Below are 9,514 nucleotides of genomic sequence, written 5' to 3' on the forward strand. Positions count from 1 at the left end.
CCTTCAAATTTTATCACAACTCATACAGTGATCTTAAATGGGTTACTGTAAAAAAGCTTCACAACAAACTTGTACATATCCATGACCATAAAATGCCATAGAGCACATCATACAAGTTCTTAACTCTGTAGAATCACTAATGTTATATGCATTCCCCCCAACACAATTAAAAGCAATCCAAATAAATGAACATTACATGCCGGCTACGCTAAAAACGCGGATTAGTTCAACGGCATGTGATATGCGAGTACTAGAAACTTAATCAGAGTAGTTAGATTACCTGTGATGCATTGGCTACTTGAGAAAGTTAACCTACGACTTGAGATTTGCATGCCAAGAAAAACTATAAACTTAAAAAATGCAACAAGCTCTCTATACGATTAACAATCTAGCGTATAATTACCAATTGCCTAATTGTTACATCCAAACCTCGAAAGTGATTCTAACTAAACTCAAAACAAGATGGAAGAAGTCTTCAACTACAACGAAAAGGCAAAACGAAACTTAAAGCAAATGATAGCAACTCAACTAATATTCAGCTTGAGCAGCACTAGGTTGATGATTTAACTTGGGTTCTCTAAGCAATGGATCAAAGACATGCAAATCTACTAGTTCCTCGGATCTTCTAGACATTGCCAACTTGCAAAAGTGCACAGTGCCTACTGAACCATGTGACAGGAAATGCTGTGATTTTTGAAAACCTGGGGCAACTTATATCGAAGATCTTAATCATGCTCTATCTTGAGTAAGGATGATAGCGACTACTGCCCCCGTATCCTGTTCTACTACCATACACCGGACCACCAAAACCAGCACCTGGGCCTGAATCATAACTACCACCTGGGCCTGAACCACCGTACTTCCATAGCCACCACCTCCGCGTCCATATCCACCTATACTACTCCCACTAAGCCCACCACCATATGAACCAAAGCGACTAGAATAACCAAATGATGGATCTCCACGATAACCATAAAAACCACCACCACCACCACCACCAAACCCCCCATAGCCACCTCCACCATAACCACCATAATCTCCAAATCTACCTCCAAAACCTCCAAAAGACCTATAAGGAGGAGGACCATAACCACCATCACCACTAAAACCACCATAATCACCAAACCCACCATAACCATCATTGTATGAGCGTCCACTAGACTCACTACCATATGCCGGACCAGGTGCTGGGTTTGAGGCTTTCTTTGGTTCAGCCTTCTTGATTTCAACCTACAACAAAGAAGTAAGTCAATATAGGTTTCATTCACAGGTAAACTGCCTCGGCAGTCTGCCTTGAGAAGAACCGACTTATTAAAAACAATGAACCTGCGCCAAACTCAGCTAAACTGAAAGTTGAAAAAGTATCTCTTAAAACCAAGAGAGGTGCATGATGACATTCAACTCGAGAATAACAATAATCGTTACTTCCGTTCAAAGAGTTTAACATGCCACTTTGCGTGGTTTCTCTACAAAGAATATATATGTTTACATCAGATTGTGCACTCACCTGAGTACCCTCCATATCTATCATGTTTCCATCAGCCAGCATATATTGTCAACCACCTGTTCACTGTCAAAAACAATAAACCCAAAACCTCGAGATCTTTTGGTTGCATGGTCACGTATAATCTCATGTTCCACCACCTTTCCATACTTAGAGAAGAAATCCTTGAACTCGTCTAAGGTTCAAACAGCGAAGGAAAGGAAAAAATAATAACTAAATAATATTCTCCGGTTAAAAGCATCAACGATAACAATTAGATAAATAAAGCATGAAACTCGGTGATACAAAGAAAATTTATATAAAAGTGAAAAAATATTAGACCTTCGGTAACAGACGTTGGAATCCCGCCAACAAATATTTTCTTCGTCTTGAAGTCATTTGAATGTGAAGAACCTTTAGGAATAGTTCTTTTAATCTCAACCTGCAGCCAAATAAAATTAATCCATCATACAAGATTGAAATTAGTAAACACTTAAAAGTCTCGGAAGATCAATCCAACTGTTCAATGAAAATTCAACAATCACATTACAGCAAATTCCACCCAAACAACATTGAGTTCTCCACACATACGTGTGTCCGAAACTCATACCCGATTCTGAGTAAAATAGCAAAATTTATAAGACCCCGACATAGCAGAATCTTCAAATACAACGACAATGATATTTTTTAAAAAAAGGTTTAGATTTTAGCTTACCGGCTTTCCATTAATAACATGATCCTCTTGCATAACAGTGTCAACAACAGAAGGATCCGCAAAGGTAATGAACCCAAAACCACGGGGCCGACCCGTATGTCGGTCTTTCATTATAACAAAATCTGTAATCTCCCCATACTTTTCAAAGTACTTGGTAAATGTCTCTGAAATCCCACCACCCCACAAGAAAGAACAAATTTCAGTAATTGAAGAACACCAATCAAAGGAAAACAAATAGAAACCTCAAAGAGAGTAAAAGAAATAAAGTAAGCTCGGATCACCTAGAGTTGTATCTTTAGCTAAGCCTCCGATGAATATTTTCCTGCACAAGAAGGGGGGGGGGGAACTATTACAACACCGAGAAATATTTCGAAAGATGAAAGAAAGAGCAAAAGGGGTATAAATTTGTAATACCCAGGGCTAGCACCATCATTGTCGTTGCCTCTTCTGGAACCCATGAAAGCTAGTATTGAGATCTATGGAGGTCACAGGGAGGTATAAAAAGGGGGCTAGGGTTAACAGATGAGCTGGACTGGAGGTAGGGTTAAGAAATAGAAAAGAGAGGCCAAAAACAAATAGAAAAACAGAAAAAATAAATATTTATAAAAAATGTTTTAAATTTAGACTTACGAATCATAATCGGTTTGAATTACTTAAAATAAAGATTTTCTATAATTTAAAAAATAAATTATTATATATTTATAAACTTTTAAGATGTCATTTAAAAATATTTAAAATAAAATAATAATTATAATTCAAAGATAAAAAATTATTTATTAATTTTAATATGTCATATTATCTCGATGTATTATTTATTTTATAAAATAAAATAAAATTATTTTAATATAATCTAATGATATTTTTAAATTTTAATTATATGTTTAAATATATGTATTTGAAATATATTTACATTATATAAGATTAATGTACCTTTAAGTCTTTGAATCTAGCTTTGATCTTCAATTTGACCTGATTTTTTATGCAATTTAACCCCTGATTTTGACTTTAATATATAATCTTAGTCCCTATTTTTAATACAATTTGACCTTTGATTTTAGTTTTGATATACGATTTAACCCCCTAATTTTTGTTTTAATATAAAATTATTGGTGAGTTTAATGATTTTTTTTTGTGGTTGCACAGAGGAGGTTGTTTTATTTAAATTATAATTTATAAAAATGAAATTAAAAATAAACAAATAAACATTGATGATTTTCATTGAACTCGCCAGAAACAAGTCATGGGGCAAAGTGAGTATCAAAGCAAAATCTAGGGGCCGAATTAAATATTGAAGCTAAAGTGGAGACTAAATTGCATATTAAAATCAAAATCAAATGTCAAATTGCACAAAAAATAGGACTGAAATTTCGAATCAATGCTAAAGTCAAGACGTAAATTAACTCTTATATCTATAAGATATATAAAATTATTTAAAGGTTCGATAAATCTAAAAATGTACACCCATACAAACAAGTAGTATCAGAGAAAAAAGTTAAATCCTCAGGGACTAATAGAAAATTTTGACCAAAAAGGCTTATCTGTTTTTCGGGCTATATTTTTAATCGAATTTATAAAATTACGATTTCAAATTAATAAGAATTGAGCTTTTTTAAATCGAATAAAAAAATCAATTTTTTTGAGTTTGAGTTAGAATCTCTCGATTCTATATATGTATCACATATGAAAAAAAAAAGAATAAATATATATGTATTGTATATGATTATAAAAAAAGTGTTTAAATTGAAATCAAATAATAATATAATATTATAAATATTTACAATTAAATTTGAACAAAAACTCGAACAACTGAATCAAATTTTATAAACTCGACTGAAAAAAATCAAATAAATTTTGAATTTTAAAACAAGACTTGAATAACTCAATTTTTGTACTCGACCCAATCGAATGTTCACCCTTTTTTAAAAGTGCATACGATTGTGTAACAAAAGAATGTGCATAGGATTAACATAAAAATAATATACTTTGCAGTAGACTTCCACCAGGAAAGAGAGGAAAATTACGTGCAACTATTACCTGGGCAATGGACAATAGGTAGGCAACCGTTAAAACTCTCTCAGCTGAGCATACAAACCAAGATCTTTGCTATACATTTAAATAGAAGGAAGAAGAAGAAGCAAAAAACAAGCAAGATCAAAATTATAGCTGCATGCTTTAGCCTATGTCAATGACGGTGGTGGCAGCAGCAGCTTCTATATAGGCGCCGGGAACCAGCTGAAGGTAGATATAATTGGTCGACAATAACCGACACTGAGCTTAAATATGGCTCGAAGGACGACAGTCCGCACCCTTCCTCCTTTCCATACTAAAGAAATGAGCAGGCAGATCTTGCTGACTGATCTCGAGATCCATTTGATATTTTTTTATGGTGATAAAGAACCAGGCCTTGGTATTATTTACAGTGTTTTTGTGTCGATAAAAACCTGGAGCACTGTAATACAGCCACAAAACCTGTCAGTTTAGTTAGTTTGAAATAAACCAATTCATTCCAATTAACAAAGCATGGTTAAAAGAACCGTACCAGCAGCCTCGGGTTTAGTTCAATGGATCATAATCGTAGGCATCACCGACTTTCACAAAGCGTCCCTTCACACGCTTTCTCACATCCGCCCTTGCTTTGCGAGATGCATATCTCACTCGCTTCTCAAACCTATCGCAACAATGTCAACGGTTGAATATATAACCTCCTTCAATGGCAGGAATAGTAACTAAAATGCACTGGTTACAGAGTACAATACCGAGAAACAATTATACTACCAAGAACACACATGTTAAGATGATAACAAATTATTTGGAACCGCCATGTCAGAGTTCTGCTCCTCCTTGTATAAAGATGCACACAACTATATTGATACTTTAAGACAACTAAAAGAAGTCCTCATGAAGAAGAGCTAGAAAGTGTTGTAGAGAACAATAATTAAGTTATGATTATGTACTTAGTTTGTAGTAAATCAACATCCTTGGAACTAGAAATTTAGAAGCAGGGAGGAATTAAAGGATGGCCTGTAAGTTACAGAAATTTGTAGTCATCAATCTAATAAACATACAAGGAAACACATTTTCTTATGTGTTATTGCCATGTACTTACTTCCGTGTCTTCTTCTTTTCCTTGTAACGCATTACAGCGTTGCTTCGAGTAGATGATTGGAAGGAGCTCTCTGTACATGGAGGACACCAAGGAGGCTCTCTCATGAGAAGCATTGATGAAGCCCCACAATCTTGGTAATCTCCTCCGCTACTCTCTCCAGTAAGGCCTGAAAATGATAGGCTTGAATGAGCCTGCCTTCCGGTGAAACAAAGAATAGAATCGGTTTTATTGCTCATCACGGAATCAGCAGATGCCCCATTGTTGCATGCTGGCTGGACTGTGTTGACCAGACAAATAGATGAGCCCTGGACAAGAATAATATTTAGCCACTGACCATGACAACATTTGCCATGAACTTGAAACTGGGGGGGCTGGAATTATGCAATATGTGATTCCCAAAGAAGATAAAACAAGCACGTCATATCCAAGCACATTAATTGATGATCAAGGTGACTCTAAAAGATCAAGCAGTAATCTATTTGCAAATTTGAGGAATCCATAATCTCATCACAAATAGTGGCCATATATAATCAGCTCTGTCAAAAGAGTAATCACAATGCGAAATGAATACTCAGCAAATAGGGCAGTGAACTTCTTTTCGTTACATTAGTCATTTCTGAGGATATTGTTTTCATGTAGATAGTACTGCCCAAGTGAAAGGGGGCATGCATTTTATCATTATGCAAACTCCAAAAGGAAGATGCTAAAGTAGGATGCTAAACTTCGTTTTGGTACATGTCGGGAAAGCAATGTTATTGATGCTATAATACATGAAAATGAAATTGACGATGTGTAACAGTAAAGAAAATCTATAAAAAGACAATTACAACATACAGAATTTGTACCTTACCAGAAACTAGAACTTGCGGTATTCACCAAATTAAAGCTTCAGTACAGTATTAAAAAACTTTTCTCCAAATTAATTTGGCAAGGAATATTCCCATTTCCCAAATGACAGGGTAAAAGGAAAATTGATGTCATACATACCATCTAACAAGTAACAACACAATAAAAAAGGTTCTAGAAAAATGACAACACTATCATCAGAAAAAGACAATTCAAACACCAGAAAGAAAGTTCAAAAGAGAAGAGAGAACCTCAGCAGCCACGGCACCCCGACAGTTGGAATCAGCAGCAGACATGTCTTTCATCCTGAATACGCTGTCAATTCTACCATTCTCAAACATCTCTTCGGAGTGATTGAGAGTTACTCCAAAGAGTTCTTCATAATTTTCAAGGTTCAAATCAGCGTCATCAATGTTGAAGTCATCGTAGAGATCATTTTCACAAAGCGAAGGATGATTTGTTTGAGGGCAAGGTAACTGCAAATTTAATAAAGAAAAAATTAGAAAATGTTCCCAAAATGAAATTATATTATTCCATTCACTTTTAATGATTAAAATGAAATCTTGATAACTTCCGAGATCACTTTCCCCGTTTCCTGTATCAATCACGTTCAAACTTCTTTTTTCCCTCTCTATTACACACACACATACATACATACATGAAACTTAAAGAAAGATATTATTGATTTAGTAATCATATTCTGAAGGCCTCACTAACTGTACTGTGCAAGAACACCCTAAAACATAACTTGCTCTAAAAGAAATTTTAGATGAAACTTTGATTTCCACTATAAAACACAATCAAGAAAGCAAAAAACAAAATTGGTATAAACTTCCCCTGCAAAATAAATTTGCAAATATAGACCCTTTTTCTCAAAATGCTCATCCTATTTCTTTAACACTACCTCGTGAAACTCGTATAACAAGGAGCTGAAAGCACCTTAATAATGGTTGATCTAGATTCTTTAATTATAAATATTCAAATTCATAATTTACCTTGGGCAATGATGTATCAGTTAATCCACCCGGCTGATCTAGAGCTTGTGGAGGAGATCTTATTTCCAGAACTGAAGAAGACCCATCCCAGCCACTTCCCATATCTGCATTATTGTCTTTATTAACTTCTGCAACACCACTATTATCCTGATTCTGGCTAATGGTGTTTCCTGTAGGACCCCAGGAAGTCGTCTCCATATTCTCTGGGATACTCATTAGACCTAATTCCAGCTCACAAGTAGATTCACCCGGTGAAGGGGACTGCCAAAAAAATGGCCATAAGGAAGAAAGTTCGGAGGATGATGGACAACCAGAATAATTATTAATTGTTTGCCCTCTTATGTGTCGAATTAGAGGTAGAGGTAGCATGACCTATCCAATCACAGTTCTCACATAGGGAAACCCTTTCCTCCGCACATCTAACAAAAGCAGGCTGCGAATTGCATCTCTCGCACAACAATGTTCTCGAATGGCGTCTTGACAGTGCATTAGCAGAATGAACATTTCGATCACATGATAAGCATAAACAGGCAGCATCAGACCGGCAATATACCACTGGCCTTTGATGCCCACAGAAATCACAGTTGTAACCCATGTCTGCAATCGGAGGACTCCACAGAAAAACCTAAAACTTCTCTCCAAGATTTTACGGACTATAAGTAGACCATATGTAAACCATGGGCAAGGAGCTTTTCTAACGATCCCCGACTCCACTATCTCTTCGTGCCCTTTAATACCTGTCAAGCTGTAACATAAAGGGAAAATAAAGGTCGCTGTAAAGAGGGATTTCAGTTCACTTTTATCTAAAAGCAAACTAATAAACAGGAAAATTGGAGTATCAATTGAAAACTTATATGTGGATAGCTTCATTCACTTCAAATTTGCACATAAATTAATGACACAGCAACGGGGTCGAATTCTATACGACACGGTAATATGGAAGAGGTCACATGAATCAGCACTGATTAAGGGTGGACATTTCAATTTTCTCAATCTCAACCAAAAAGGTGAACAGTTTCAAGCACTCAGAAGCAAAGAAACACAAATTATTCTTGATTGGGAAAACGTGCAAAAACCAAATTCTAGAGTCATCCATGACAACTACAACAGTCGAGATAAAAAGGAAAAAAATATCCTTTTCATCACCTAATAAGCAAAAAAGCAAGGGAGCAAGCATTCCTAAAACAGAATTAAAAGCAAAATCAATTACATTTTAAGGAATGTAAAAATACCAGAATCAAATACATATCCAGAAAAAGAAAAAAAGTGAAATTTTATTATAAATCAAATAGAATATAGAACCTTAACCCAACATAATTAAACCCCATAATCAAAACAGAATTACACATACACAACAGATTAAGCAAAACAAACCAGAGGATCTTATGCAAACCAAGAGTCCCAGAAATACTAACAAAAAACTATATCTAAAACCCAGAAATAAAATCGAAATCAAGTGAAGAAAAAAATAAAACCCAAAATGGGAAATCAGATTAAGAACTAATATAAAAGACGGTTAGAAATTTACCGTGAAAAAACAAAGAAGATGATGACAAGATCGGTAACTAGCAGTGATATCGAAATAGAAAATTTACAGGAAAAACAACAACAAATTTCAACGAGAAACCCTGGAACAAAGTGCTTTCCAGAATCTCTCTATGTGATTTTTTTAATTTTATTTTTCTGTAATTCGAGTTTGTGAAAGTGTAGGAGATGGAAATTGGTGGGCGAATACAGGAAATGTGATTACATAAGCTGATAAAAAGTGCAGAGAGATAATAAAAATGATTAAAATTTGTGGAAAATACTTTTGTTATTTAAAAAGAACGTCGTAATAAACATAAAGGGCAAAATGGGAAAACGAAAAGTGGGTCCTTGTCCTTTTCAATCCTTAAAAGGGAAAGTCAGGTCCTCCCTTTTACGGGAATGTCTCAGGAAAGGCGGGTTAATATACGGTTAATATACAGCATTATCGGATACATTAAAATATATTTAATAAATAGAAAATCGCCTCAGTGACCAAAAAAAAGTTATAATATACGATTTTAACCAACTTTTTTTGGATTTGCCAAAATGACCAACAAAATCGCAACGCGAAATAAAAATCGCAACGCGATCCCCAGAATCGCAAATCAGTTTCCAAAATCGCAACGCGATTCTTGAAAATCGCAATGCGATAGTACAAATTCGCATTGCGATTTTCCAAAATCGCAACGCGAATATGAAAATCGCAACGCGAACACATAAATCGCAACGCGTATCCGTAAATCGCAACGTGTATCCGTATATCGCAACGCGTATCCGTAAATCGCAACGATAATACATAAAATCGCAACGCGTATCCGTAAATCGCAACGCGATATTTAAAG

At 35.2% G+C, this 9,514-nt stretch overlaps 2 pseudogenes; both read right to left on the minus strand.

Moving 5' to 3' along the window:
• Positions 1-354: 354 nt before the first annotated feature.
• On the minus strand, positions 355-2,785 carry LOC120188868 (annotated as a pseudogene).
• Positions 2,786-4,580: 1,795 nt separating this feature from the next.
• Positions 4,581-8,886, minus strand: LOC120188867 (annotated as a pseudogene).
• Between the last annotated feature and the right edge of the window lie 628 nt (positions 8,887-9,514).

Source organism: Hibiscus syriacus, unplaced genomic scaffold (genome assembly GCF_006381635.1).
Source record: "Hibiscus syriacus cultivar Baekdansim isolate YM2019G1 unplaced genomic scaffold, ASM638163v2 tig00116951_pilon, whole genome shotgun sequence".
NCBI classification, from domain to species: Eukaryota; Viridiplantae; Streptophyta; class Magnoliopsida; order Malvales; family Malvaceae; genus Hibiscus; species Hibiscus syriacus.